General features: G+C 37.8%; 1 pseudogene; it reads left to right on the forward strand.

The window, feature by feature from the left end:
* Positions 1 to 3,132: 3,132 nt before the first annotated feature.
* LOC102848795 lies at positions 3,133 to 3,763 on the forward strand (annotated as a pseudogene).
* The last annotated feature ends 1,649 nt before the right edge of the window (positions 3,764 to 5,412 follow it).

Raw genomic sequence — 5,412 nt, forward strand, 5'->3', positions numbered from 1 at the left:
CCCCCCCCCCCCCAGCCATCTTTTTGTTTAGAAATGCTGCTCCCAGGAGGCCTTCCTGGGCTCCAAGATGGTGGAAAAGCAAGAATATATATTTTCTTGATGTTGAGTCTTTTATCTTCTGCAACAGGCTCTTCAAGTCCTCATTTTAAACAAGCAAAGTTGTGTCATCTGCATAACACAGTTTGTTGATTAGTCTTCCTCAGATTCTTGATACCCTATTGTTCTTCACAGAGTCTAATTTCTTGAATGATTTGCTCAGCATACAAATTAAATAGGTATGGAGAAAGTATACAACACTGACATCTTCCTTAATTTTTAATCCATGCAGTATTCCCTTATTCTGTTTGGACTACAGCTTCTCAGTCTAAGTATAAATAACTTAGTGGTAAGGAATTGCACTGCCACCACAAAGGTACATGGTTCAAATCCACCAGCTACTCTATGTGAGAAAAGTGAGCAGTCACCTCCTCTGTGATTTGCTGCCTCTGGAAACTGCTGGAGGGTCAGCTATGGATCTGTTCAAACTTGAGAGTACACAACAACTGTCCTAAGGGAGCTCTGATTAATAGTTCATAAGGAGTTCTACTGACTCTGCAGACTACTGGCATCCTTCTCTGGCAATTCAAATCCACTAGCAGCAATTAGGGGAAAAGATTCATAGCTATGAATCTTTTCATATCACCTATGTGATTTATAGCTTTGGAATCCCATTGGGGAGTCAGCTGTGAGTCAGTTCCAACCTAAGAGCAATGAGAGAAAGTGACTACCCTAATACATTCCCTAATTGTTAATATTGTCTGTGAATTCTCTGTGACCATTGCAACAAAATAAACCCAGTGGAGAGATAGTGAGAGCTGTTGAAAGAACAGGTAGTATTGGGAACAGTAGGAAGAGTGAAGAAGCTTATACAGTTGCATCAGAGTCAAGCATGGGCTGTTGTTGGTGCCGGTGCTGGTGGTTCTTCCCTTTTGTGAAATTAGTGGGGGTCAGATGTGGCCACAATCACAACTCTGTTTTTACAATGTGTGAATTGGTTCTTTCATAAAATTGTTTATTTAGACCGAATAGGCATTTTTATTTTAGGGTCTTACATGGAAACTGAAGGATGTACTTAGGAAGTATTAAAATATCTTCCAAGTTAGAGTTGACCAGTGTCTTTAGTTATCTAATGATGCTGTAACAGAGATACCACAAATGGACAACTACAAACATTTATTCTTTTACAGTGTAAGAGGTTAATGTCTAAATTCAGGACGCTGGCTATAGGGAAAGGTCAGCTCTCTCCCAGTTGTGGAGGAAGGTCCTGTTTCCTTTGGTGTCTGTAGGGCAGACATTATTTGGAGAGTCCCATGTATTTTGACCTTCTCTGGTGTCAGAGTCCTGTAGCAGAGACCCAAGTCCATCTGGACATACTCCACTCCTGATGATTTCGCTAATGTGTTGAGGGTCACCTCCTCTTAGATCTCTTTCTTCCCTTTTTATCTCCAATAAGAGAAAAAATAGGGAGTGCTAGTAGCCTAGTGGTAAGAAGCTGTTCTGCAATCCCAGAGGCAAACGGTTCAAATCCACCAGTTTCTCCTTTGGATAAAGATAGTTGGTCTTCTCCAGTGTGATTAAATAACCTTTGAAAAAAAAAGTACTGGTTATTTACAAAGTTCTAATACATTGTTTTTCACTCTGGATTATTCCCATTTCTTTCACCAACTTCCTATCAAATTGTGTGATCCTGTGATTAACACCCCCCCCCGATTTTTACCCCTCTTCTTCTACCTTCCCCACACTTGGATCCTCATACTCATTCTACAATAATGATTTTGTACAATATTTGTCCTTATGGGCCTGAGTTAGTTCACTCAGCATAATGCTCTCCAGTCCCTCTCAAGTTAGATAATAATTTACAAAATTATTGCTCCTGAGTGCTGCATAGTATTCCGTTGTGCGAGTGTGCCATAATTTCTCAATCCATTCCCATGTTTTTGGGATGGTGAGTAACAAAAATCTCCATTTGAGATTCATCGTAGAGAGGATTAAACCAGGTTGCTCCTTGGAGGCAAGGATTCTGGGGCTTCGCCTGACATACTTTGGACATGTTGTAAGGAGAGACAGGTCTTTAGAGAGGGACATCATGCTGGGTGGAGTAGGGGGACAGCACAGGAGGGGAAGACCCTCTATGAGGTGGATTGATTCAGTGACAGGGGTACTCGGGATGGGTGTGTCAGGGGCAATGAGATTGGCACAGGATAGAGCATGGTTTAGGGCTGTTGTACATAGGGTCGCTATGAGTCGCAAAAGACTCAACGGCACATAACAACAACAAAAATTACCTTTGAAAGTCTGCTATGGGTTGGTTCTGACTCAAGGTTAAACAACAAGAGAAAAGATAGTATCCACCACACCCTAGAGAACTCCCTTTGTATCTATCCTCCATTTTTTAAAAGGAATTTGATTCCTTTCATGAATCATGGGAACCTTTAATGATCATGGGGGATCATTACTTAGCTTCTATAATATATCATTAAGTACAGTTAATTAGGAGGACAGAATTCAATCTTTGATAGCCAGTCTATGGCTTAAGAGTGATTTAAAGCCTTTGTTTTTTCACCTTGATCTTTGAAATATATAAAAAGGAAGTTATTGTTGTGAATGATATTGATCATTTGGTTAAAAACATCTCACATCATTTGGACTCCTTTTGCATCATTAACATGAAAAGAATTAGGCAATTGTTGATAGTCATTAAAATGAATTATTTACAACTTCTTGATCAGATTGACTAAACTTAATTTCTGTCTTGTTCACAATCTGCAAGTGTAGAAAGTACCAATAGAAGCAGTAGAACCTTGACATTTAGGAAATTAGCTATAAATTAGGGATACTCACTTTCCTGAAGGTGAGACTGAGAATCCATCAAAGATACCTTCTAAAATGACTTTTAGGGATTTGCACTATCTCCTCAGAATGGAGTACACAAAATCCTGATCACAGTGCCCTATGCCCTTGTCAACTGCACATTGAGTGAAGTGAGTAGAAAAAGCATTAAAGGGCTCTAAAAATTTGAGAGGATACTTTGGTATTTATAAATTTAGAAATACTATTTCTAACTCTTTTCCTGTTACTGTGGCACTAAGAGCCATGAGCAGCAAAGTCTCTCACAACACCCTCTACGAGATTGTATGGGAAGTCCTGCATGGGAACCAGCTCAAACACAGAAAGTTTTTGGAGACGGTGGAGCTGCAGATCAGCTTGAAGAACTATGATGCTCAGAAGGACAGCACTTCTCAGGGACCATGAGCCTTAAGTCCCCCCACGCCCCAAGTTCTCAGTGTGTGTTCTTGGGGATCAGCAGCACTGTGATGAAGCCAGAGCTATGGATATCCCTCACATGGACATGGAGGAACTGAAAAAACTCAACAAGAATAAGAAGCTGGTCAAAAAGCTGGACAAGAAGTATGATGCCTTTTTGGCCTCTGAATCCCTGATCAAGTAGATCCCAAGAATCCTAGGTCCAGGACTGAATAAGGCTGGCAAGTTCCCTTCTCTGTTGACCCACAATGAGAACATGGTGGCAAAAGTAGACGAGGTGAAGTTCATCATTTCAGATGAAAAAGGTCCTGTTTCTGGCAGTGGCCATGTGAAGATGACAGATTTGTTTATAACATCCACTTGACTGTCAGTTTCTGGTTTCACTGCTAAAGAAGAATTAGCAGAAATTTGGGCTTTGTACATCATGAGCACCATGGGCAAGCCCCACTGTCTATACTGAGATATAGCAAATAAACCTTACTGTTAATACAAAGGAAAAAAAAAAGAAAAGAAAGAAATACTATTTCTAAAGGCTCCTAAGCACCACTGTCACTGCTCTGACACTTTCTTCAAAAGTTAGAAATGTCAGTCTTAAAATAATGTCCTGCGGAACTCTGGTAGGATAGTGGGTATGGAGTTGCACTGATAACCTGAAGACCAGCCCTCTCTGGTAGGTTGGAATCTATCACAGCTCCACATGAAAAAGATGGGCAAACACTCTTGGTAGGATTTATAGCTTTGGAAACTCAATAAGGGTCAGCTTTGAGTCTGTTCCAAGACAACAACAAAGAGGGAAAATAATTACGGTTGTAGCAAGAGACTTGTTTATAGAAATATATCCTTAGTATTATCTCAGTTTACCAATTTAGGAAAGATCCTAAGCTAAGATCTAGTTTTACATGTACTATTCAGACAAAGATTTTAGCACTTTCTCTCACATTCTAGCTCCTTGGTATACTATTTCTATTTTAATCTTATTCCATCCACAAGATAATGCAAAACAGACTCAGGGCTTTTATAAAGTATATTAAAGATAATAAAATGGAGGTCCAGAGAATTTATTACGTGCTCATGGTAATATTTACTAACAGTGCAAATTAAACTCATTCTTTGGAACTGAATGTAATTTTTCTTTAAAAATTAAAATGACCCTTTTCCTTATGAATCAGGGTGAAGTCTCTCTCAAGGAGGAGTGATAGGGAATGGCAAACGACACACTGACAAAGGAGATTAATCAGAACTGGCTTTGACAAGCACTGTGGCAATTGGACAATTAAAACAGACTTTCAAGGTGGGGGAAAAAGAACGAACTGGGGAGGAGGGTAGAGAAAATAGTGCAACAATGAATGAATGAAAACCCCAAATCTCTGTAAATGTTCATTAAAATTAATAAAATTTAATATTAAAAAAATTTAATTTCACATACAGCAGAAGTAAAAAAAGAGACTCTAAAAATAATGTTCACGAAAACATAAAAAATTTAACTTCATATCAATTGAAAATAACCCTTTGATTTATATTTTTGTAGCTAATATTTCTCTTTTGGAATTTGTTGAAGTTGAAGGTCTAAATCCAGAACTTACTGCTGATTTTAATGTCTTGTGTCAGTTTTAATTTTCTGATTTAATTAGTTTCCTAATTAGAAGGGGTTAAATTAATTAACCTCATTATTTACTATATATTTAATGATTCCTCCTCTGTAGGGAGTTACTTAATTTTCAATAATTGGATAAATTAGGACAAGCGGGAATATTGCCAAGTTTTACATTTTTTTTTTAATCAGTGGAAGGAATAGGACAGATTAAAGAGGACTTAGCTAAGGTACCAGGTAGATATGAAAAATATTTCTGACTTTCATAGAAAGATGGTACATGTGAAACTTAAGATTTAATACTTTCTATCCAATTAGAAGTCAATGGGTAATTTTTAAATTTAAGATTAGAGGTATCTTAAAGAAACATGAGATTATAAGAAATACCTCTATTACATGATATTTGTTATAGACAATACAGTTATCACAAAGTATTGAACAATTCTAAATAACAACAATGAAATCAAGTTTCCTAATTTCTTTTCTAGTATAGGTAATAACTTGATCTCTGGAGGCTT

Source organism: Elephantulus edwardii, unplaced genomic scaffold (genome assembly GCF_000299155.1).
Source record: "Elephantulus edwardii isolate Elephantulus edwardi_28Jun2011 unplaced genomic scaffold, EleEdw1.0 scaffold00060, whole genome shotgun sequence".
Taxonomy (NCBI): domain Eukaryota; kingdom Metazoa; phylum Chordata; class Mammalia; order Macroscelidea; family Macroscelididae; genus Elephantulus; species Elephantulus edwardii.